Source organism: Mustela putorius, unplaced genomic scaffold, assembly GCF_011764305.1.
Source record: "Mustela putorius furo isolate JIRA1106 unplaced genomic scaffold, ASM1176430v1.1 tig00000129_pilon_pilon_pilon, whole genome shotgun sequence".
NCBI lineage: Eukaryota > Metazoa > Chordata > Mammalia > Carnivora > Mustelidae > Mustela > Mustela putorius.
The window spans coordinates 46,305,037-46,332,067 of NW_025421290.1; positions in this window are offsets into that span (position 1 = coordinate 46,305,037).

Here is a 27,031-nt window from a genome sequence, read left to right on the forward strand (position 1 = left end):
CTGATGAAGCGAATTCCCTGTACCTCAGTTTCCTTACCCATGAAGTGGGAGGACTCGTGCTGTCTATCTCCCAAGGGGGGGGTGAGGGTTCAATGAGTGAATACATGGAAAGCGCGCAGCCAGTCCTGGGCATGGCTAGTCTGCAGCGTAGATCAGCTCTTAACGGTATGGGATCTGAACCAGAACGCCAGGAGAGAGGGGTGGGTTCAATCCCATCATTGCAGACGGAAGAGCACACGTTCAGAGAGGCTAGGAGCCCAGCCCAAAGTCACATCCGCGGGGCCAGCCTGAGAGGGGGGTCCAGCCAAGACCTCTGACTCCTTGTGACATTGCACTCCATCAGGAGTGCGTGTGCGAGAAGAGAGAGGTAAGAGCGAGGCACGCGGGGAGGGTAGGGGGACAGGGAAAGAAGGCAGCCCCAGCCTGTTTCCAAATCTGAGCAGATTTCTAATTAGGATAACATTCAGCTATTCTTATGAGAAAATATAAGAAAGGGGGAACTCATCTCTGGGCCCTGCTTAGAAGTACACGGTGGCGGAAGGTAATCAAGCTTCCTGGAACCTCTGCCACTGCCTGGCTCCGAATCGGGCAGGAGCTATCTTTGTTTCCGTATCTTCTCCCGAAGCCTTGAGCAATCGCTAACAGCCCTATTTACTCCGTGTACCAGACAAACACGGTTACCGCCGTCATCACACTATTTTTATCTAATATTGAAATTTCTTTCCCTAAGAGCAGCCCTGAATATATTATGATATCTACTGAATAAATGATGTGCGTAATATACTGTGCAGAGATGGTATTTATGAAGCCAGGCTCTAACTGAAATGAAGGAATCATTCAGTTCTTATTTGAAAGGAAATTCAATTGGATACATTTTCAAGAAAGCAAATTCTTGGTTTTCTTTTTTTTTTTTTTTTTAAATCCTTGCAAACTTTGGGATTCAAGGCCGATTTCTTCATATCCCTCAGCTGGATAGATGGCCCTGCGGTCTCCAGCATATTTTTCCTGCAGAGACTGAGATTTTCTCCCTGCTCCTACATGACACATTTTTCATCAGAATCATCACCACCATTGTTTTTTAAATATAAAGGTGAGTCAGAAACATGCAGTAGTGTTTGAGACCTCACAGGTCATTCTCTCCACAGGTCCCTGAAAAGGGAGTTTAAAAGATCCCCATTTCACAGACCGGGGGCTTGTCTACACCATGGGCAATGCTCAAAAGCAATGGCCAGTCCCTCTGTGTATTAAGTGTTTGATATTTACAAAGCAATTTTGTTTGCTTTTTACACTTTATGCACAATGGCTGCTGCCACAGGAGTAGTAATGGCATTAATGACAGTGTCCTTTGCTTATGACAACACTTTCAAAAGTAGCATTTCGTCGAGACAGTCCCTAGCAATACACTGGAAAACTGAGGGTGGGGTGAAGAAGCATGGGTGTCCTCCGAGGCACCGTAAATAATAAATGCAGAACTGGGGTTCAGGCCAGGACATCTGCGTTTGAGGGCAAGTGCAGCAAGCCCTCAGAAGCAGGTGCCTTGTGCCACGTCTGCCCTCCTGCTGGGGCCTTGACCCATGGAGCTCTCAATCCAGAAACAAAACCCTGTTGATTTGGTCTTCTTGGAATGGGGAGTCAAGAAGTCAAGGGGCACCTGGGTGGCTCGGTCGGTAGAGCGTCCGACTCTTGATCTCAGCCCAGGTCTTGATCTCATGGTTGTGAGCTCAAGTTCTGTATTGGGCTCCATGCTGGACTAGGAGCCTACTTAGTAGGAAAAAAAAAAAGTCAAGAAGTCAAGTCCATGGTGAAGAAGTGCTAGTCGTTTCTTCTGTAAGTCTCCTCCCCCGGTGAGTTTGCTTTCATACCCTACCTCCCCTTAAAAAAGGATTTGTAGAGTTGGAACAATAACAGCAAAACAACAAAACTCTCTGGGATTTCCTTGGTGAATTTCTTCCTTTTGCAGCTGAGGGAAGTGATTTTGCAGATAGAGCTCAGAAAGGTGACGGAAGGCCCCAGAACCCCAGAGCTAATTAATGGCAAAACGAAAGGCAAGGCTGAGGCCTCTGAAATGGGTTCTTCCATGAGGTCATAAGGCGGCTCCTTGGCTAGTCTTCAGCCCATCATGAGCCTTACCTGCTAGATCTGTTCGCCTCTCCAGATCCCAACCCTGTCCCTCAAAGGAGGGATCAAACAGAGTTAGAGGGAGGGGTAAAAACTTCCTCTTTCAACATCCGGGAGCCTGCGGACAAGCACACACTTCCAGGGCATCACTTCTCAAAAGCAGGAGTCCTTTGCACTGGCAGACGGTACGTACAGAAGACGGTCACGTAAGTTTGGGAAAGTTTTGTCCTAAACAGTTTCTTTGTAGTAGGATTTCCTGGCTCATTTAAGGATCTAATGTGCATAATAAATGTCCAAGAGAGACAAGGTGTGAAGTGCTTCCTAACTTATTTGTGTAGAGAGTCTTTTTTTCTTTCCCCATCCTGCAAAGAATAGCTTGTTTGACTAAAGGTTCGTGGATCATACTTTGGGTAATGATGCTTTAGACCAGTGGTCAGCAAACTATAGTCTTCAGGCCAAATCTACCCACCACCTCTTTTGTAAATCATTTTGTTGGCACACAGACATGCTTGTTCGCTGACATTGTCTGGGGCCACTTCTGTAGCACAAGAGCAGAATTAAGTAAGTATAAGAGAGACTATAAAGCCTTCAAAGTCTAACCAATGTGCTCCCTGGTCCTTTATAGAAAAACCGTGTCATCTCTTAGAGAATACTGCAATGGGCTTCCTTTTTTTCTTTCCCTTTCCTTTTCCTTTTTTTTTTTTCTTTCCTTTTCCTTTCCCAAACTTAGAGCCTCAGTATTAATCACCCCAAGCATTAGAGCCAGAACATTTCCCCCCTCTTAAGGATGTAATCAGATCTATCCTTTGAGATGATCATTTTGGAGATACTGTTTCCATTCATAGGTAAGTTACCCAGTACTTGCACATTGCAAACCGCACATACGTGACATCCGGAGAACGTCAGGATGGCTAGTTACAGAGCTGGGCCGGCTACATTGTTGGATGCTGATGATCTCTTCTTCCACAGGGTCTGGGATGGGGAGGGGCGAAGTTTAGGACTAGGTCTTTATACGTATGGAAAGTATATCCTGCTTGAAGTCCCGCGAGAAGTTTTCTGGCAAAAGGAATAGCTGTGGAGCGTCTGTCTATTATGGCCAATAGTTTCAGGGCACGTAACTTCATGTTCTGCTATAGATTCAAATTTAACTTTAAATTCTTTAATTTTTTTTTTTTGTGTGTGTGTGTGTGTGTGTGTGTGTTGTTGCAGATTGGCTTCCAGTGAACTGAATATTAAAAAGATATTACAGAGAGAAACAACCCGCCTGGCTGATTGTTTCTTCCCCAAATGGATGCGATGATGAGGGAACGCTTTCATTTACATAAACAATCAGTTGAAAGGGCCTCACCGAATGTGAGCATTCATATTTGATGACACCCTGATTGTAACCATAAATAACAATATTTTCATTGGGGGTAATAAACATCATTACCCAGTGTGTTTTAGGTGAGTGCGCACTTAACGGGGTAAAGAGGAGATGATCGGCGAGATTAAGGTGAGTGCTCAGCAACATTTGAAGAGATAACCTTGCAAATGTAAGGTGTGTGATAGATGTCTTCGCTGAGCACCCACTGGTAAATACAAGGAGGTTTTTGACTTATGCCAGGCTCCCTTGTGTAAATGAAATGTATCAAAGCATAAAAACGATGTCACTCCATGCACCAGCTTGTATGGGGGGAACAGACCTGCTTGGCTCTGTCCTTGATAAGCTCATGGTCTGGCCACATGACCAGAACACCCACATCCAAGCCCTCTTTGTGTCACATGATAAAACCGTCAGTGCAAAGCCCAAAGCAGGACTTGATCCCATGACCTTGAGATCAAGACCTTGAGATCAGACACTTAACTGACTTGACCCACCCAGGTAACCCTAAACACGTGTTTTAAACCCAAGAGCAGGTACCTTCTCAATAAACACAGGAAAAAGATATCATAGAGTCAAAAAGGATAATACCCATGAAAACAGTGTGGAAGAAAGAAGCAGGTCAGCTCACTGGCCACAATCACAGGCTTCAACATGGAGGGGTGTGAGTTTGCAGCCTGGCGCAGCAATTACAAGCTGCACATTTCTGAAACACCCATCTCACCTTTCTTGAGACTTCATTTCCTCATTTGAAAAATGCAGTATGAAGCTGTAGAGGCATTTGTGCAAATAACTAACGGGTATGAGTGGTCAGAGGACTTGAGGGAGAGGGAGAGAGTGTGGGACAGGAAACCCAGAGCCCTGCCTCAGGGAGTGCTCAGAATGGTCTGGTTTCTTTTGTGATGGAAGTAACAACTCCAAGGTCACACTTGGTGCAAGCCAACAGTTTGGGTGACCCCAAAGTAATAGTTTACTTGTCAAAAAGAGAAAATTCATAAAGGAGCCAAACATTGCCAAAATGTTGGCAAAAGGACAGTCTTACATTGTGGAGTTTATGGTGAGTGTAATTCAAATAAAAAATGTGACATTGAGACAATTTAAGAAATGTGGGGTTCACAGATGATAAACACCTGTCGTATTTTTGTTTTTATAACTTCTTTTGTGCTCTCCATCACCTGGGTCTCTGTCATTTCTTGGTAACAGGGAACCTCAGTCTTGGCAGTCACATGTGAGAACCTGAGATTTCAATTTGAACAAGGATGTGTGCTTCTAGACTCTGGGGGTTTTCTTCTTGTCACTCTGGATCTCATGGATTAGCCCCATGTCATGATTTCATGTATCAATTTGGCAGGGCCACGGTACCCAGATATTTGGTTAAACATTATCCTGGATGTGTCCCTGGAGGTATTTTGTGGATGTGATCAACAATTAAAGCAGGTGACTTCAAGCATAGCTGGTCTCCATCCATAAAGCGGGTGAGCCTCATCCAATCAGGTGAAAGTCCAGGAGAACAAAGACTTAGGTTTCAGGAGTAAGAAAGGATTATGCCGGCAGGTGGACTTTGGATTTGAACAGTAGCTCTTGCTGGATCTCTAACCTGCTGGCCTGTGCTACAGAGTCCAGACTGAGAAAACCTGGACAGACATGTGAGCCAATTCCTTAAAAATAAAACTTGGTCTCTCTTAAATATATACACATCCTATTGGTTCAGTTTCTCTGGAGAACCCTGAATGATACACCCCACAAAAGGGAAGTCTGTCCAACTTTGGAGATGTTCATCATGCTAGGCACCTGACAATCTCTTAAAAAAAGGGGGGGTGCTGGATGGTTCAGTGGGTTAAGCCTCTGCCTTCAGCTCAGGTCATGATCTCAGGGTCCTGGGATCGAGCCCCGCATTGGGGTCTCAGCTTAAGCAGGGAGCCTGCTTCCTCCTCTTTTTCTCTCTCTGCCTGCCTCTCTGCCTGCTTGTGATCTCTGTCAAATAAATAAATAAAAATCTTAAAAAAAAAAAAATAAAGGTCTTTGAAGACCGATGTTGGAATTCTGATAGGGATGCTTTCTAATGCTTTGAGTTCCATGGGTGTCCTGCCTCCCTGAGCCTTGTTCTTCTCATTGTTACAGAGAGGGAATGGAATCTGTGCTCTAGCCAACTTGAGAAAACTGAATGATGTGTTAAATTATGTCCTGCTCCCTAGTAAACGCGGACCAAATGTTGAGACCTCCTCCTTCATTCTAAGCAGACCTCGCAAGGAAAGCTGTACAGTTCCTCCTGACTTTGCAAACTCTGGAACATTCTCTATGACAAGGCAAACCTACAGAGACAGAGTTGGTAAGAAGGGTGAATGAAACCCCATTCTTTCTTCTCCCTTCTATTCAAGTTCTATCCGTATGCATAAGCAATCATCATCAGAAACCAGCCAGACATTCGATGGCTCAAAAAAAGTTGTAGCTTGGAGCAAATAAATAAATAAGTAAATAAAAGAAGACAGATAGTTACGAAATAAATCCTTTGGTTTTGGAATTTCTTTGGTTTGTTTTCCATATTAATGCCTTGATGTTTCTGCTAACCAACATTTGACTGTTTTATAACTGTTACAATTATTCTGTCAAAGTTTGTAGGGTTGATTTTTTTTTTTTAAATCTTTGGGGGAAAAAAAAAGTTAGTTTACAGTTTATTAACTTGGATTACTGGAAATCACTCTCATGGGTTTTCAGCTGTAACAAGACCTTGGAAAAGTGAGTCCTTAAGACCAATCTATAAGACTTAAAAACATTAATAGCTGTCATTGAAACAGCAGGAGGAAAAATAGAACGTCTTTTTTTCTACCTCTGCATTCAGTATCAAGTTTTTGTATTTTCCCCATAAACAACCTGAATATGATTTTGCTGTTCTTTTCTCCTCCAAAACAAATGGCTATTTTCTGTAATGATGATAATTATAGAGCACCTAAGGGCTTAAAAACACATTCACTTGCATACTCTATATTAACGTGCTGCAAGCTCACTTCAGAAAAGAAAGACTATTTGCTGATGATCTGTTTTCAGTTGAAGGAACTGAAACTCAGAAAGGATGACTGACTTAACCAGAGTCAAGTGGTCACAAGTGGCTGAAGGCGGTCTGGAAACCAAGGTGCGACCTTTTTGGCAATTACAGACTATGTGCTCCAGTAACGCAGATTCAACAAGGAAACTGAGAACCAGCTCCCTCCCAGTGTCTGGGTTCCCCTCCATTTCCTTGTTTTTCCTCTTTTAGGAAGACACATCAGGGTATGTCTTGGCCACTGAAGACTCATTCCCACCTGAAGCCAAAATGACCAGTCGAGTGCCTCCAGGAGCCACAGTGAAAGAAAGAATGGGCGTCTCTTGTGTGGAGCTGAAGTCCTCTCTCTGGGACGTAAATACCTGTGTGGTCTCGTCTTCCTCCTTCAACTCTATGACCACGATTTCCCCATGTGCAGTTGGGAAGAACAATATCCAACTGGCAGTGTGATTAAATTATTACATAGACTAATACGCACATAGAGACGAGGTCAACCTATACTAGGTTCTTTCTAAGTGTTGCCTTTATTTCTCCCCTCCCTGGAATAAGTTGACTTCACCCCAGTACACTGACGCTGATGGGCGGGTATAGATAATGTAAGGCAGAAGTTGCCAGAAGATCATCAAGTCCGCACCCGCCAACCTGGGCACCGAGCTAACCCCCTTAGCCAGCCTCCACCACATGAGGCGTTGCTGGGTCTTCTCGCACTGTCCTCCATGCTCCCCCTCTGGCTTGGTGAAGAAAAATATGGCAAATATGAAACCCACTCTTTCCTTCAGGAAGACACGTTCTGGAATGATCTCAAGCAGGAAATGAGCTTCTAATTTGTTAAATCACTGATATTCAAGGGTTTATCTGTATTAGTGGCCGGAGTCAACTTATCCATGACCTTCCCACACGGTAATGGGAATTCACTGAAAAATAGCTCACACATCTAGACACACAGCCAGACATATGCATGCACGTACCAAAACCCAGAGAAATCTAGCATTTTGTGGAAACAGTGAATATCTTATTGACTTAATATTTGATTTTTCACTTGATTATTCTTCGTCTCTCCATGTTCAAACATAAAGCAAGCTATTAAGCATTTTAAGACTTCCATCCAGTGAGACCTATAGAGGTCAATTTAAGAGCCCCTCTTCTATTGCTGTCTTAGACATGCCGTCCTCTCCTGGAACGTTTCTGTGACATGGGTCCCCACTGCCTGCCTCCCGCGGACACTGGTGACCAGATAGCTCTAAGTGTTACACATTAAGATCAGCGCTGTCCTCTCTCATATCTGTCCATGTTCTATGGCTCTACTGTCCACGATACCAGGAACCGGCCTGCTCCAATTTGAGGGAAGACTCCCCCAAATAATTGAGAATTCAGCCAGTTCTGTTGTAACTCTTGTTTTGAAAATGCCTTTCTGTTTCAGTGTGATTGATATATTAAGACATCGTTTAAAAATTTCAAAAATTTCATCTTTGCTTATATGCCATTTCTTCTGCAGGAAACACTGAAAGCAGAAAACTTCACGCAGCTGGGTGGAGCCACACAGCAGGGCACAGACCACAGAGGAGTGCACCCCTTGAACACCGTTCCACTGCTCCTGCTCGCTGTGTGTCTTATGACTCAAAACCACCCATTTCCCATGTTATCACTTCCCTTCCAACTCCAGGATGCCTGCCTTCTACTACTTCACCATAGCAAGACCCACCTTCACAAGCAAACGTGGAGACTTTTTCAAGGGAAGGAGCCATATTTACTGTAGTATTTATATATTTTTCTCAAAATGTGTTACCTTCTTTATTAGGTCTTATCTCAGTTTTTCTCCATGTGCCATGGATGAAGTATTTGACTGTTGTGCCCTGGCCTAACTTGCCCCAGAATCGTGTGATTTTTACTGCCCGAGTTGGCATAATGATTTTTGGGAGCACCTATGTTGCATTATAGCAGAGCTGACTGTAGAGAAGGTGCCTTGCTCTAGTCTGCTCAGGGAATGGGGAGTATTTGTTCTGAAGGTCCTCACACTCTCGGAATGAAGAGGTAGCATGTGCCTGGCCTAGCCGGGCCTGATGCTTACCACCCGGCAATAAATAAACACCTGTGTTTTCTCTCTAAGCACATATAGGTTGGAGACCTACCAACCTCCCAGGACTCCTGGGAAAGAGAATGAACTGTCAAATGAAGGAAGATGACAATGAAATGGTGTCATTTCTGGCTCAGCTAACGCAGCCCCTCAAAACAGGGAAATGGAGTCAGTTCCTGCTTGGTGGGGGGGTCCCCTGTACCAGAGCCGATGCCAGGTGTTTGTGTGAGCCTTAGGTCAATTCAGCCCCACCTCAGTCTCTCAGATCAACATTACATCTGCCATTCTGGAAGCAAGGGGGTTGAGAGTTTTAGTGTCTTCCCAAGAGTTAGGACTTGAATCCAATGGAGTTTGGACACAAATAGGCCATGGTTCCCTCCAGTGTGCTTTCTGCTCTACCCCGATGTCTGCTCTACTAAATTCAGGCCCAAGCACGTCCTTGGTCCTAGGACTTCTTCACACGGAGCCCACACAGCAGCCACAGAGGTCAAAGTTGGAACTGGTATTCATCTGACCAGCAAGGCTGGGAGAGATAAACAAATTTCAGATTATTAACAAATGTTACTTGCCTTTGAACCTGATTTAAAACTAATGAAGTTGCAAAATTCATGAAATCATAAAGTCGAGCATTTTGTAAAACTGTATCACATATGGAAGTGATGAGCGATCATCCAGTATCCATGAAATGCAAGGGCGATTTCTAAGCTGCATTTCAAGTGGTGCTTGAGGGATTATGACCGGCCGGAAATGGCCGATACTATAGGGTTGTAGCCATTTGGTGCCGGCATGGAAACTAAAAGCTGGAACTGCAGCCAGAAATGCAGTAAAAACAGACCATTCATCCTGTTTCTATGACTTGTATTCATCACCGCAGACAACCAGGTAATTCAATTATCTTTGGCCTTGGAAGTCTGTGTCGTGTGGTTTATGTGCCTTTCTCTATCAGTCTCTGCTGTTCAGTCAGACCTGGGGACGGTGGTATTGGGCTGACTGGAAGGGGGAGAGCCGGGGGTACACGTGGACAGGAGACTGAGGAGAAGAACCTGGGTTATTTACTCGAAAGTGATGACAATGATCTCGTGGTGCAGAATGCATTGTCCCTTGGAGCTCCCAGTAAGAATAACATGATTCACTTTTATAGCAGCACATTTTATACAAACTCTTTTGTTGGAGGAGAAAAATGTCTCATCTGACATGATTGCGGGGGAAATCTCCTGTGTTCTTCTCTCTCCCTTGCCCTTAATATTCTCGTGCCCGTCTATAAGAGCACATAAAATGTGTGGCAAGCAAGATGGTAATGAGGTGGCAGACTTTTTCTAACACCAGAATTTCAATAAGGATGGAATTTGCCTCCAAAAGAGGACAGTGATCTTTTCACAAACACGGTCCTTTGTCCTGAGGCACACAAAATCCCCAAATCCCTAAAATATTTCATCTGAAGATAAAATAATTTTGCTTTAGCCTAGGCTGAAAAAGAAAAGTGGAGGGGGGAGGCATCTATCAGATACAGCCAGGAAAGTCCTGTTGCTTAGGGAGAAGGTAAATTAAAGGCTCCTATCTTATCTGTATTTCAATTAAAATCTTATTTTTGGTCCCCAGCAGTGCAACCCGTTGAAGTCTTTCCAAGTTTAAAAAGAAAAAAAAAAAAAAAAACACCATTTCAGGAGGTAGACATGTGAGACGTCTTTAATGGACATTCTCTTTATGTGATATGGGCTACGTTTCATGTGTGGGAGAAATGACACAACAATATTTTGAAAGAGAGGAGGAAAGGCAGTGGTGCCTTACCCTGGTGAACTTTCTCTTACAGGAATTTTTTCTTTTTTCCAGCAAGCTCCCATTGGAATATTTGCAAAGCCACCCCCAGTACTTAAGAAATCATAGCTAAGGGAGTTGGAGGAGAGAAACACAGGAAAAGGCGTTGGGAACTTTCTGACTATCTTGTCCAAACCTTTCTGAGATACTGAGTGCAGGATAGGGGTTATTGCCTCAAAGCTGGTGGGGAAAAAAAAAAGAGAGAGAGAGAGAGAGAGAAGCCAGGATCCAGACTGAGAATGTTAGCCATGTAAGTTTATGAAATCAGCCTGGTAGGAGTTTGTGCCTGGGATTGGAGGCCCGGTGCTATATCATAGACTAAATCATAGACTAAATCAGGCATCAAACAATCTGTCAGTCAGGCTAACTGTGAAAGGATATAAAACTACGTTCCAAAGTAAAACTAAGGTAAGTGTAAAGTGCGGGTTTTAAGCCAGCCAGTGAGGAAACAGGCACAGGGACCTGCTATGTCCATGAGACTGTGCTGTGTCATCCCTGTAGGACAAAAGAGCAGACAGAAGGGAGGAGCGTGTTCTGGAGTGAAGAGAGGAGGCATGGGTTCTAGAACGTTCCTTGCTGACATTGCCACAGAAGACCAAGACAAAGGGCAATAAACTTTCTGTGTAAAGGACTAGAGAGTACAGATTCCAGGTGTGGCGGGTCATCCGGTCTCTGTCACAACTATTCAACTCTGCTGCTGTAGAAAAGCAGCAGCCACAGACAGTATGCAAATGAGTGGGGCAACTGTTTTCCTGTAAAACTTTACTTATGGACACTGAGATTTGAATTTCTCGCTCATATTCTTTTTTTCAAAATATTTAGTTCATTTAGTTGCCAGAGAGAGAGAGAGAACAAGCAGGGGGAGCAGCCAAGAGAGAAGCAGAATCCTCACTGAGCACGGAGCCCGAAGCGGGACTCGATCCCAGGACCCTGGCATCATGACCTGAGCTGAAGGCAGATGCTTAACTGATTGAGGTGTCCCTGAGATTTGAATTTCTTATAATTTTCATGTCCTAAAATATAACTCTTTCTTTGATCCCCCCAAACATTAAAATATATAAAAATCACTCTTAACTCCTAGATCATACAATGGCCAGCACTGCCCTGGTAATGGTAGTTTGCCAAGCACTGATCACGGTGACACTTTAATACCACAGCCAATTAACTTATTGAGCTAGCAATCTGCTGAGCCCTCACAGAAAGTCAGGCACTGTTCTGCATGCATTTCCAACTCCTTAACTCTTCTGTCAAGGGAGCAAGGTAAGTGCTATTCCTACCACTGCCGCTTTGCAAATGAGGGAACTGAGGCTCAAGGAAGTTAACTAGCTTGCCGGAGGGTACAGAGCTGATAAGCGGCAGATCTAGAATACGCCAGTGCATCCGGGTCAGAGTTGGAAGTGTGCGGGGTGCCATGAAGAAGGACAGATCTAGAACCCACAAGTCAAATTGCCTAGCCTCGCACCAAGGCTCTAGCACTTGCCAACTTCAGGAACTAGCTTCCAAACCTCTCTGAGCCTCAGTCTTCTCAACGTGGAATAGAACCGTAATTGTGTGTACCTCATAAAATAAGTTAGATGAATAGATGAATTTCTGATCCCTCTCTAGTGCTCAATAATGTTGGTTAATGTTACCATTAAGTATGCCTTGTCCTAAGTAATAGTCTACCTTTGGCTTTGAAAGGATACCATACCAACTCTGGACGGTTCTTCCAGAGTCCTTCTTTGCATGAGGGTTTGGCAAATGAGGCCAGGCTCACTCCATCCATAAACATAAACCTTAGGATATTTTAAACATCCTCGAAAAGTCCTGAGGATTTTTTCAGACAGCCCCTGGATCCCTCCCAGGGGTCTTCATGCCATTCTTGGCTCCGTTTGGTCTGGAAGCACAGGGGACATCCAGCACTGCTTATGGAATGCAGAATCACTGGGCTCGAAGGGACCTGGAGGGGGAATCTCATCTGACCTTTCCTGCCTGCAAGGGGGGAGCATGCAAATCCTGCCCACCGGCACTCTAGGCGTGCAGCCGGCCCCACAGGTCTCTTCCATCTCGGGAAGGATCCATAGTATCAGCTCAGCTAAACTTCATCTGGTCTTATGTAAAAAACCCTCATTATTTTAGGCAATGGAATTCCTAAGTTTCGAAGATTTTCTTTTCTTTTCAGTCGTGCTTCATGTTAAAATCGAGACCAGAACCTACCAGCACACGCCCCCACAGCTTCCCTTCCAAAAGCCTCAGTGACTGCCTGTGATCTGTAGGATAGAGTTCAAACTGCTTTTTGGGGTCTTTCAAACTCTCATTCGCTTATTTATGCAACAGAGTTTTGTTAGTTTTTATTACTATTTTCAGAAGCACACTTCCGCATCTCTGAAATTGGATGTGCTTCCAACCAATGGCGTGCTCCCGGGGCACACTCCCATCCCCTCTACTAACAGCGGTCATAGGTCATGGCACATGCCTGCACACCAGCTTGCAGACTTGCAGACAATAGCCAGGAGATGATGACACAGAACCTTTCTAGATCTCTAGGACCCACACAGCTGTGCGAAGCTGGTAAATCATCTAGGCTTAGCAACAGTTCCCAAAGAACAGTGAAAAAACAGGCTAGTGCTGCATAATCGCAAAGCTGACTTCATTGCCCAGCACCAATGACCTTAAATTTATATGAATTCTTTTAAGAAATGCTGCATTGCCAACACTCTAGGTAGAAAAAAAAAATTAAAACCCCGATACAGTATGGGAAAAACACAGGCCCTAACTGAAGGAATGATTTGGGAAAGTTGCTTTCTGTGAAAAAGTCCAAAGACTACCATAGCCATATTTTTCTTTCTATCATAAGAATGATAAATGATAAAAAAAAAATCTGTCTACTTACATCTAAAGGATTTATTTCTATAAGTACGAAATAAAATGTCTAAGTATTAAGAGAGCATTGCACTATGGTTTCATTGCCAATACTTTCTTTTCCTCTGATTTCCCCCCCTTGGTGGTACATAAGATATTTCATCTCACAACTAATGGTAGCTTCGATTCAATAAAAGATGGTTGCGTGCTAATCATGGACCATATGGAAGCAGGGCACAGATGAGCACAGATGGTTCTCACTCTGTAGGACTCACAGTCTAGAACAAAAGGGTGCCTGTCCTCTGTGTCCCCTATCCCTGGCTGCCCCTTTCTTCTTGGAACCAACCTACAGCATCCTTGGAAGCCTAGATTAAATAGCAGGTCTTCTGAGATATTTTCCCAGATTATGTGTCCTTTCTCGACATCTCAAGATTAAGGGCTTCCTCCTCTGTGCTTCTATAATGCTATCCTCATACTCATGGGTTCTAGAGTCAGGTGCCTTTGTTTAAATTCTGGTACCTCTGCTTGGGTAAGACAATTAAGTCTTCTTGGCCTCAGTCTCTTTATCTGTATAGTGCATATGGATCTCGTGCTCATCTTGTGTAGCTGATTTGAGGACTGGATACATTAATAAGGGTAGGGCACTTAGAAGAGTGCCCAGCATAGGGTTTGTAGGGTTTACTATTGTCAGCATTAATCTCACTGTAATTTGGTTCACTGTGATGGGGGTCTGTGGGTAAGCTCCTTGAAGCTAGAATGATGTCTGTCAGTCTTATTTCTCCACCTGTATGTAGGACAGCATGGACCAGAGTCAGGAGCCACTCATTAAGGCCCTCAATAAACATTTATTAAATTTAATACCTAGGGTGCATTAGCCAGCATTCTAAGCTCTGATCATAGAGAGCTTAAAAGGTACTTGTTAAATGAATGAACTAATGATTATTCACTTTACAAAAAGGGAGCTGACACCCAGAAGACCACAAAATACACCCTGCTTGGCCAAAAAGAAGAACACTAGGGGTCACCAGCTGGTGGCAGTTCAAGAATTCTGGATGCAATTTGTTATGTTTTATTTGTTTACTTGTTTGAATTAGCAAATTCTCATTGAAAATTACAACCAGTGCACCTGCTAGTGTGACCTTCTATACTATTCTTTGGCTCAAACAAACTTCTTTAAGGAGCCATCCCGACTTGGCAAGGGTAATGGAATGCTCAGTAGTATAAAAGCTTTCCACTGCAGGATGTTGGGGACAAGAACCCCAGTACTCCAATTTCCGGTCATCCGCATATCCCTCCTTCTGTTCTACGAGTTTCTCGGCCATGAAATTCGCTTCCTGCTATAATTTTCCTCTTGGCTCAACACCTCCGGATTGACTTGGACTCAATTCTTCTTTTGGGTCATTGTTGGTTCTTTTTCTATTTCCCGGTTTCAGTCCTTACAACAATAACTTTGGAGGTAGCACTTGTGTTTGCTGCCATTCCCGGTCTGGGGTCCTGTCTTCCCACTGACCTGCCCATAGATGACCTCCCTAGGTTCTCCTTACTTGATGACATTCGCAGGGAGGGGTAAGCGACCATTAGTGTGCCCCATGTAATATTCCCGAGTCTCTGCCTTCTGGGAACAAGGCAAGTTTGTTTCTGGAGCTACATTGTAGTTTTGGCCAAGAGTCTTAAGCTGAAGAAATATGGGTTACATCCAGCTAAACTATTTGTATGTGAAAGACCTCCAGTTCCCTTTGTTCCCTGTTTCAGTGACCAGCATGGTCAAGATGGCCGTTGACCCATTAAAGTGAGTCTTAGGAGTCAAGAGGGAAGCCATGGAGCCCTGTGGGATCCAAGACAGGCATAGAACATGGGAAAGAACTAAAGCTTGCTTGCTGTAAGCTACGGATGCGTGGGAGTTTCTTGTCACAACAGTATCCAGACTACAGCGTATATAATCCAGGCTGTGGGAAGGGCCTACAACACTTTCTACAACCCTAACCTTGATTTCCTTTTGGATTATTTTCATGACCCGTGAACTGCCCCTTAAATCCATGGGACAGTTTTGGTAAGGCATCAGCCAAACATTTCAGGATCTGTGTATCTGTATCACACGGAAGACAGTCCGTGTTGCCACGTTGTATGTCGAAGAACCAGTTCTGGCATTTATTACAATGGAAAAGTAGCAGAAAGCTGTCTAATAGAAACTTCTACTGTTTAGGGAACAGAGCTGGGACTAGGTAATGGTGGCGGGCAACGTTACGAGCAATTGTGCCTGACGCGGGGCTCGCTTAGATTCCTTTATAGCGTGGAGTCATTTCCAAATGCTAGTTGCCACTCTGCGGGCGGCCCCGGTGTCTAATATTTCTAAACATATTTTGGCTCAGTGACACCTTAATGGTATACAATAGCAGCCGGCCTCCCTCTTAGAAAAATGGATACTCTCATTTCTCTAAACATTGGGTCTTTACCTTTATCCATTTCCATTTAAATGCAAATTTCAATCATGTCCACCTTTCTCTGTTCCCACATGAGTGTATGGAAATGGTAGCAGCTTGAATCCAAATTTCAAGAGGCTGGAGCTGTTCCCTAGGGGGGTCCTAGATGAGTTCCGATTGTTCTTTTTTCTTGTGCCCCTGTGTGGCTGAGGCCAGCCTCAAGGGAGCATTTTGATTCCCTTGGCTACCTCAGAAGAAGGAGAGGATGGCATCCAGAAGTGGGGACGCATGGGTGTAGACATCACCAAAAGGTCTCTGAGGTGAACTAGTGCCATTTAATGAGCCTGGCTTCTTATACCCTTTATCCTGGACTCCCAGACACAGAATTCAGGGCCCAGGAGCTCCTAGAAGGGTCCAGTGTACAGTGGCTGCATAGTGTTTCTGTTCCCCAACTCACACCATGTCCCTCAAGTCCTAAGTTAGAGCCTTGCCTCCCTGGCCTGGCAGGAAAGGCCTTCCTTGTCTGTGGATCCCAGAGAATTCTGGGGTCAGGTGAGGCTAGACCAAGAGAAGAGTCCCTCCAGGAGGGCTGAAAGGGAGATTGCCTGAACAAAATCCTCAGCATGGAGCCAAGGGCCTCCAGAGTGCTGCCAGTTAAAAAGCCACATCCAGTGACCAAGGCTCACTCGTGTCCTTTGTCTCTTGGTCATTCCAACAGTTCCCTCTGTGTTCAGCTAAGAAGTCTTTCTGGCCTAAAAACCTTTCCTTGGCATAGGAAAGAGGGAGCACAGGTAGGCTGTTAAGAAGGCCCAGCTTGTCTCAAGATAAGAGAAAGCCCCTGGAGAAGGAACATTAAACAGAGGAGGGAGAGAAGCAGACCCACTGCTGAAGGGAAGAAGGAGCGAATGAGCCCGAGCCCGAGACTCGGTCCTCGGGGCTATGGTTCAGAAACTTTGTCATTGTGTGTTAGTATGCTCTTTTGGTACCTTTTATGCCCTCTTGGGAAAGGGGAGAATTTCTGACTGAAAACTTCAGTGTGGCTGTAGATCCTATTAATGAAAGACACTGTCAGGGCCAAGGGCGGTGAAACCCCCTGCTGGGCTGGCTGGACAGCATCAAGGAGGGCTTTCACTTCGGAGCCACAGTCTTGGATAGGAGCAGAAGCAAATGTGGGCACCCTCGGGGAGTGTGTCAAGGAGGGCAGGGAAGCCAGACCCCATCCTATGAGACATCAAGGCGGGGGGATGTGCGGCACGAGGGCTGGACTCCTCCAGCACAGCTGGCTTCTCGCTGGACGACTCCCCTTGTGCTGCAGATGCACCAGACAGATCAGACAGATCAGAGGCCCAGGCAAGAAGATGTTCTTTGAGTCTGCACTTTATAGGCAGTTCACAGAGGCTGTGTACTGGGGGGTGATCACCCTTTCAACGGAGGGGTGCGAGGGGGAGCTGGTCACTGTCCTCTGGGAGGAGCGACTGGGGAAGGGCTCCCTGCTTTCGATGGGAGATGGCTGAGGTGAACTCTGGGTTTTCTCATGGAAGCAGGATTCCTGTCTTGCCTCCCACGGGGAGGCACTGGCTTCTTGTGCTGCCCAGGGGCTTGCAAAGTGCAACGAAAATTCCATTCCCTTACCTGCTAACAAATGGAGCTTTTTATTCTACAGGCTTTTTGTTCTTTCCCTTCCAACACTTCCCACTTGAGTGCTGGGGTCAGAGATGAAGCAAGATGGCAGCAGAGGGAAGGAGACCTCGGTGCCCCGGAGCCAGAGAACTCAGTGATACTTGTCATGTGTCTGGACCTCCTTGGAGGAGGACAGATGGTTGCCACGCCTTCCGCTGGAATGCGGCTTGTATGAGACAACACACACAGAGTCCGGCCATGGGTGAGATCGTGATCTGCCACACCACTCTGATAACTTGTCAGAGAGACAGGGCACCACGGATGCTTTCTAGAGTAGATCTTCTTGAGCACTTGCCTTGGGCTTGGATCTTCAGGGAGGACCACCTGGCCGGTGTCCTGCATATCATTATAGGGCTGTGGGGAGTTGGGGACATCACCAAGTCCATGTTTCATTTCAGTGTCTCTGCTTATAGGCTTATGGGTATTTCAGGCTTCTTGTCTGTAAAGTGGGGTTATCAATACTTGGCTTAGGATCCTGAGAATTAAAAGAAAAAAAGGAATGAGATAGGACCTAACAGAGACAGGCCACAGCGAGTTTTCAGTGTGTGCTGTTTCCTGGAACTACATCTAACCCATGCTCCCCAAGACATGTGGCTTTCACTTTACTCTGCATCTCCTTCACCTACTGATTCCTATGAGAAATAATCCCAGAGAGGGTAAGTGATTTTCTCAAAGACACACAGCTCAAAAGTGGCTGCTCTAAGCTAAAGCTATGGGCCTGGAGGCCAGTTCATATAGATTTTATATTTTCTCTCTTCTACCAGCACCAACCTCCATAAAAGAGGTCCCATGATGGAGAACTCACTGGTCCCAAAGGTGTCAGTCTTCTGGACATTTAGACAGATGGTGAGACTGTCCTGCTGAAGGTCCCAGCCTGGTGCTAGCTGTTTAACCTCAGGCAATGCGAGCACGAGAGAATACTGGGGAGGCTGCTGATTTTCTGCCAGGAGCAGGGTGGTGATGGTCATGGGGACCACATGCATGCTGGCAGTCAGGAATTCTGTATTCTAGATAGCTATAGCTATTACAGGGTTTCCCAAAAATGGTTCTTTCAAACTCCTACTCTGAAAAAAAGTAACTTGCAATAAGTGGGAATGGCTAGGGGTCTTGCTTCTCTGGAATCAGAACATGGGGCATTCCTACGCCTAATAATGGGTCTGAGAATTTCCAAAGAAAGTGGCCTATGTACTCGTGCTTCCTCTGAATGTTCCTACAAATACTGGAATATGGAACTCTCTTCTTGGCTTGACAGCTCTCAGGTCACGGGACTCACTGTGGCAAGTATCACTTGATTAAAAAATACAGTTCATGTCACTTGAGCCTCTGTTGAATTTCTTCTTGATGCCCACAAGAGCCAAAGAACCACACATATGTTTCAGAACAACTTCAGGGGATAATGGAAGAGACTGACTTGCAAGCCTACCTTTAAAACGCAGGATGGTAAATACTACAGACCTTGGGGTCACCTAGAGGAGCACATCTGATCCATGCTGGGGAGGGCTTCCCAGAGGAAGTGATGGATGAGTTGAGTTCTAAGTTTGAGTAGAAGCTAGCTAGGTGATGGAAGGGGTTAGGGAAGAAACTTCTTCAGAATTGATTTCTTTGTTTTCTTCTTGGTTCAGAGTTGGAGATTATTGGTCCATGAGTTCCCTTAGCTATGACACATGGGACAAAATCACATTATTTTGGAATCTTCATATACCACTTTGCTTTTGGTCTGGATCTGAACTCCCATTTGAAAATCATCTGTAGACCTTTCCTTCTTCAGTCCAGCATCAGCAGGGATGTCCACGGGGACGTTGTGGAGAGACTGAGCCAGGAACATCCAGCCATTCTCCCACCTGGCCCACACCCACCATCACATGAGGATGGGTCAATAGTCTTGTCTCCTCAATGAGGAGGGCAGCATCTTGGAGCAGCAAGCGTGGTGGTCCAAGAGTCTGGATCCTTGCTTGGAGTCTATGCCATCATGTTGGGACACTAGGTGATCAATATATGTCTATAAAATGGGCTTGCACAGAAAATCCTTAGAAGAAATCCTGGGGCCCATTGCGAGACCCAAGAAGGATGAGGGTATCTCAAGTGTTTTAGACCTCCAGCCGTCCTTGCTCCAGCCCCAACCTCTTGGAAATTCACACATCTGCTCTATATCATGGGGATACGTGGGTCTGATGGCAAGGAAGCAGCAAGGGTCTGCTGAGGCGCTGTGTGTGAGGGCACTCTGTAAGCAAAGGGGCATGGGTGGGATGTAATTCCCTCCTTCCTGTAAACCAGGAGGAACGTATTGACCTCACAAATAAGCTTTGATAAGTGGTTCGAAGCCTTCAGAAAATATAGGAAAAAGCAACCTCTGAAGCAGATGAACAAAAAGGACTGACACCAATTAAGGGACAGATATGAGGAGGTGACCACCAAAGTCCTTCTAGGAATAAAACTCACCATCTAACCCTGGTTGCTCAGAATACTTGCGTGCAGGGTGAAGAGTGGAGAAATCTGAGCTCTGCATTGGAGAGAGAACATGGGGCTGGGTGGGGATCCTTTGGATGAATTATGACCTGGAAAGCCAGGGGAGGTGGGTATTTTATTCAGAGCTGTGGGCAGAAGTGTCTTGGTCAGGGGACCTGGATGGGGGCAGATGTTCAGCTGGGGAAAGTCTCAGGTTTTGCCCCTGAGAGTGTTACTGTGATACTGTTGGTGGGGCACGGAGGACAGCAGCAGCTGGGGGCAACGGAATGGCAGGGAAGGCTGGCAAACAGCCTGGGCCCGTGCAAGAGGAAAAGAGCACATGAGAGGAACACAGCTTGGAAGGAGTTCCTCTGCGAGATGCTCACAGAGGAGCAAGAACTAAGTCTGATTCGGAAAGCCCAGCCCTCTCAGGGGTGCACGCTTGATGTGTGTTTTCAAGGAAGGAAGGGCAAGGGGGAGAGGGGATTTGTGTAAGTGTAAGTGCTCGCAAGCATGCTTCCTCCTGCCCTCCTGCCCGCCCTCCCTGCCCTGTCTCCATCCTGCGGGTCCCACCAGCCCTTCCTTCTCTGAGCACCACCCTGGACATGTGCTATTGGCTGGTCCCATCTTGTCACCTGGCTTCTGCTTAGAGGCCCTCCAGCTGCCGCCAGGGGCCTACTCCTGAGCCTGTGACCCCATTGCTCATCACCCTCCACCACACAACTCTGGTTCATGGTGTTCCTTTGCACTCACCATCCTCAGAAATTGGCCTAAATAGTTTTTGCTAGATGTTGGCTGATCCTACCCCCTCAGTGGACTGTGACATGCACCAAAGCATGAGATGTGGTGATCCTGTCCACTCCTGGTTGCCCTGAAGCTAGGATAGTGCCTGTGCTCAATAATTCTCGAGAATTTTAAATAATAATAACAATAATAATAATAATTCTCAAGAATTTATTATGGATTCTTTTTTTCTTTTTTAAGATTTTATTTATTTATTTATTTATTTGCTTATTTATTTGAGAGAGAGAGAGCATCAGTTGGGGACAGAGGGAGAAGAGGAAGCAGGCTCCACGATGAGCAGGAAGCCTGATTCAGGCTTGATCCCAGGACCCTGAGATCATGACCTGAGCCGTAGACAGACGCTTAACTGACTGAGCCCCCCCCAAGCACCCCTTAGGAACTTTTTATGAACTTTATCATGGCTACTACTTGTGGAGCACAGAGATTGTCCTAGGCCATGCCTCCTTATATATATATTATTGCAAATCCTCGTGCTAGGGTCAAACCAATGCTGTCAACCCCACATTAAAACAATCTCGAGGCACAGGAGCACGGTCACATGTGCATACACAGCTGATCAGCTGATCTCTTTTGGGGAGAATGCTCCCAGAGATCTCAGAAGGTCTGCATGGGGACAGTGAAAAAAAAAAAATAAAAGTCTGAATTTTGTGGGCTGGGTCCAGCTGGCCAAGAATGCAAGGCGCAGGAGACAAGCAGGACACGCACTTCAGAAAAGCCCCCTCCTAGGGCCAGCCTCGGTCTCCCAGGTCCAGGAATGTGCACCGCAGGATGGAGCTCACTCTCAGCAGATGGGGGCCCTCCCTGCCAGGCAGGGGCGTGCTAACCGGACTCAGATGTTGCAACTGCAGGAGACAGACCAGTCCCCGTACGTTTGGGAGAACTTGAAAGAATTCTGGAAGAGCCATAAATCTTGGACTGGAGCCTTTTATCAACCTCTAATTTATCATGGTCTCTTAATTACTTTGACTGGAGAAGTCGTAATCCATATGTATTGGAAATTTGGTCGGCACAGGCCTGTTTTTCATTACAAGGGCAGATCTTGACACATGCGATTCAACATAGAGAGATTCCACTTGGTGGCGACTTGTTCCTACGCCTTTCTAAGAGGGGTGCCCCTCCCCCAGCTGATCACCTCCAGCCATCTCCACTTTGCCATGTCCTGCACTGGCCCATAGCACACAAGGGGGAGAAAGAGTCTCACTCATAAGAGACCTGATATTGACTTGGGGGGGGGGAGCACATCTAGATAATTCTACCTGAGCATGATAGAGGACGTAGAGGCCAAGCATGGGATGTGGTGTGGATACCAAGAAAAAAGTATATGACTAAGCCTAGGGCATCAAGGAAGGCCGGCTGAAGGAGACAGTGGAGACTCAGACCTTCAGAAAGCAAGGACTGTGCAAAGGTCTAGAATAAGATGATCACGTGGAATAATGTACATCTAACATGAGCCAGGTGTGGCTAAAACTACAGCATGTGCCTTTGTAGGCATGTGGGTAGAGCCTGGCACATAGTAGGAGCTCATCCCAGGAGCTCCAGATGAATCCAGTGTTCCTGCTTGAAGTCTCTATTTGATGGACGGATGGAAATAAGCTCTTGTCTTCCCATTGATGCCTCTGTGCCCCCAAGTCTGTCCCATTTCAGTTCTTCCCATCTCAGTCTCTGGTGCCACCATATACCCATTTGACAGGCCATAAACCTGACAATCAAGCTTGCTTCTTCTCTTTCCTTAAACTTCCTCACCCAGTCTGTCTAGGCCTCCTGCTGGTTTACCTTCAGGGCATATCCCAAGTCTGTTCAGAGTCATCCCCATGGTTTCCATGCTACTCTGAGCCTGCACCCACTCTGGCCAGCTTCCCACAAGTGTCTCCCATACAGAACTCTGGGCTCCTTCCAGCAGGGTCTGTGCCCCAGTTGTCCCAGTGTCCCCTGCGCTGAGCTCTGCTGCATGGATGCACATGTGGGCTTGTGCTCTCTTGGGACCCTTTCTGGAAGTGGTGAAGAACATTCAATTTGCCTTCAATGCTCTGCGACACATGTTGGGAAAAGCAGAGTAGAGTGCAAATGACAAAATTCTCCCAAATTTGGGATAGCCCCCCCCCCCCAATCATCTCTGCATCACTGAGCAGTCACTGTGCATCAGGCCCTGCGCCCTGTGCTGAATCTGGAGGGTTTGGGGACCGCAGACATGGTCTTACTTTTTGTAGCAGTGTCATCATTGGTAACCCACCTTTTCTGCCCTATTCATTATCCAAGGTGTCCCAGTATAGGTAACGGATTTTGTGGTCACTCTGTTTCTTAGGGCAAGGTCACCACTCTCAAGTCACCCCAGCAGAATGACAAGAAGGGCTTTGCCCTAACACACAGCAGTAGGCTGAGGTGAGGACTCTCAGCTTATAAAAGCTCCCAAAATAATTCTCTGCTACCTCCACCTTCTTGTGTGTGAATATTTACTGGCTAGGGGGCCACTCGTGCACACGGAGAAGCTCTGTGCCTCCCACACTGACAAAATGCCACCAGGCCCAATTGTACAAGGTTAAGGAACCTTGTCTCCCCAACCGCCCACTGCCACCCCCTCCCTGGGGCAGATAAGAAACAGGAAGTTTGGATCTTCATGCCATTTTTCCCAAAGTCACTTTCTCAACCTAGGCTGGAGCCAGCCTTTTCTGGGTTCCAGAATATGTTCTCTTTCTTTACACTTTGCTGATGCTTCTTTGGCCCTGAGAGAGCCTAGCCAGAACCAAGTGCATTTGTTAATATCACACCAGTTTACTTATTTGAACTTTTTCGTTGTTTTAGATTCGGATGGGTTGACACTCTTCCTCTAAATGTGCTGCTGGAGCGCTTTCAAGTCTGTGTACATCAGCCCAGTTTTGTTTCCCGGCTATAACCTGACTCACGGTACCACCTACATACACCTTTATGGTTTCGGGAACAGCAGATTATGAGAGTTGTTTACACATTTCAGTTCCGAGCAGAAGATACTCAGGTTTTGGGTTTTGCTCTGCCTTGCTGACTCCCCATTCAAGCTAGAGGAAAAGCTGGCCCTAAGGCGAGTGGTTCAAGAAGCATAAATCTCCTTTGGTTAATAAAACTCAAAGCCGCCTTTCACGCGGCGCTATGCCTGGAGCTTCTGCTGTCCACCACTGATGCTCTGTTACCCATCTGGCCACCGGGAAATACATACCTGTTGACACATGCAATGCAAACACCCTTATGCTTCAGTGCATGTCCACAAAGTGCCAGGGGTTTCGTAAATAAGTTACAGGTCAGCCTCCATTAGTACCATTTTACAGATGATACTGAGACTCAGAGAGTGCTGTGACTTACCCCAGAAGGCCACAACAAGTGAGAGGTGAAATTAAGACATACATCAAGATTGCTATGATTCCAATCCTGCATTTTTTGCTTCACATCAGGTGAGTTCCATCTCCACCCAAAGGAAAGGTACTGAATAATAAGTCTGGAATAAGCTTTAGGCTTATTTGTGGGTGATAAAATGGCACTCCTGAGGGCAGAGTGGGCAGAGGCATAGTTGGGGTGCTCCCCAGCGACTTTGGAGATAGCACTCAACTTACTTGTCTAGATTGCTGTGTGTGGGGGTGGGTGGGTGTACATGTGTCTGTGTGTGCATAGGGGGAGCAAGTTTTAGAAGTATAAGTTGAAACCTGATCCCACAAAGTTAAGAACCATGACGAGAAGCCAGGGCTGTTCTGCATTTTTCAGCAGGGAGCCAATGACGATGTTTGAGCTAGAAACGCGAGAAGACATAAAACTATCAATAAGAGGACTTTTTCCTAACTGGCTCTCCATTTAAGCCCTAACTGGGGTCTTAGTTGATCTGTCCTTGTAGAGGCAATTCTAAGCAATCAGTAACATCCATTCTGCCAAATATTTTTTCATTCAACAAACGTTTAGTGAATACCAACTACATGCCAGGTACTGGCTCATTTCGGTACTAACGATTGCATCTAATAGGGAAGATAAGTATGTGAACAGAGCATTGAAAAATGGTGTGATGGGACGGATAGAGATAAACATAGAATACTACGGGCAAGAAAGAGTTTTCAAGCAAACCTAAAAGTACATGGGAGTCTTTGACAAGTTGTTGCTTGGTCTAGATCATACTAAATGACTAGATGTTGGCCAGGGAATGTGAAGCTATGCCAGAGAAGGGACCACAAGAGAGAAGATACAGGGGGCAAAGCATCTTCAGGTCACGGCAGAGGTATTTACTCATCACTGAATAAGCAGGTGTTCCTCTGCATCACCCCTTTGCATGGTGGCAGGGCCATAGGACCACTTGTGGTCTACCAGGTGTGAATAGAGATGCTGTGTGTTACTTTCAGGCTCAAGCACTGAAGAGCTACTGTGGGCATCTCAGCTCTTTTTTCCATTATCCCAGCCATAGGGACCACCTGTTGAGGAGGCCACCTGTTCCAAAGGAGCCTGGAACCCTGAGTCACTGCATGGAGGACAGCTTCCCTGGAGGGTTTCCCTGCATGTATGAGTTTGGGTTAAGCCACTGAGATGCTGAAGTCAGCGTCTTATTGCAGCCTGGCCTAGTCTATCTCAATGCCCATAGGGAGTGTTGTGACTCTGAGCAGTTTGGTGTTGCCAAAGGACAAAGAACAAACAGGGGGAAGAAGTAGGCTGCAAACTCCTTGTCTAAACTGGGAGCTTCTTGAACCCACTACCTCCCAACCGGTACTAAATATCTTTCTTCACTATTCCCATCACAAAGGAGTGGTGTCTGGAAAATCTGATAAAGCAATTTCAGCACAGCTGAGACAGCGCACACCTTCCTTCCCCTTCCTCTTTCTCCCTCATCTTGTCATCTATTGGTCAGACAAATAGCTGGGTCTTAGGCAGCCCAACTGTCCTTCATAGGTCCAGGAAACTTATTTTGTTCAGTGCTCCAGCACTGCTGGAGCCTAGAACAATGCCTGGCACATTGGAAGTCCTCAATAAACATTTGTGGACTAAGCATCCCAAGGAGAGGCTAACATAATCGTTTCTCCCTGAAGGCAGAGAGGATGCTCACATTATAAAGCTTGAGACACATGCTTGTGTCCCCAACTGTTGCTCACCAGCAACACAACAGTCTCCTCAAACCTTAGTGCTGCCTTCTAGCAAATGAATATTTGCATGCTCACCTCCCATGGAGGTGGAAGGTTCCTAAAGGTCTCAAAAGATATAGAGGCTGCATGGCTTTTATCAATATTTTTTATCTCTTAGATTCTAGTGATTTGTTTGAAAGATAAGGTCCATTATCAGCAACAATTAGAAATGTCATTTCCAACATTACAACTTTGCAACTTTGGTAGTTGGTAAGATATTTGGGACTTTAGAACCATCAAGTCATTCATCCCCTTTTACCTAAAACTTCGCTAGGACCAAAGGCACTTAGGTTCTGAGAAGCAACCACAAGACAGCAGAGTCTGTCCCCAATCAGTGAACTCCGTTATTCCCTGCATGGAGACCACATTCTTAGGTGCTCTAGGGTTTCCAAAAACTAATAAGTATAGAGATGATATTTTGTAGAACTCCAAAAAGGGCCTCTGATACAGGATGGCATCCCGTATCATCACAGCGATGATAAACTCATCATGACATCTCCAGACATAATAATATCCATCATGTGTGCAGCACTTTGCCTTTGTTTTCCAGTGCTTGTTCATGGCAGAAATAATCAGATGATAAAGGGACATGTGATTATGTAGCTACTATTTATGAGGGGCTGCAATGGGCCAGACTCTGTTCAAAATAAGTTCTGCTTCTTAGTTTTAGCCCCACAACCACCCTAGGAGGTAGAGCTTAGTATTATACCCATTTTGCAGATTGGGAAACAGAGGCACTGAACAACTTCCTCATAGCACCTCAGCTGATACGTGGCAAATATGGGATTCAAACCCCAGCAGCCTGGTTCCAGAATGTATGTTCTTAACCAATAAAAATAAGAAGAAATTTGGCTGCCTAGATAGGTCAGTCAGCTAAGCATCTGACTTCAACTCAGGTCATGATCTCACGGTCCTGGGATCAAGCCCCATAGCCAGCTCCCCTCTCAGCGGGGAGTCTGCTTGTGCCTTATTCCCTTCCCTCTGTTCCTGTGCACTCTCTCTTTCTCAGATAAAATAAATTTTAAAAAAATCTTAAAAAAATAATAACCAGAAACAATTTAAATCTTACTCACTGTTATGAGCTGAATTATGTGCCTACAAAATTCATACATTGAAGCCTTAATCCCTAATACCTATATATGACTGTATTTGGAGATAGAACCCAGGGAACAGTAACTGAAGATAAGTGAGGTCATATGGATGGGACTTAATCTAATATGACTCGTGTCTTTATAAGAAGAGGAGATTAGGATATGTTCAGAGATGCCAGCAGAGAGGCCCACAGAGGGATGGCCATGTGAAGAGGAAGCC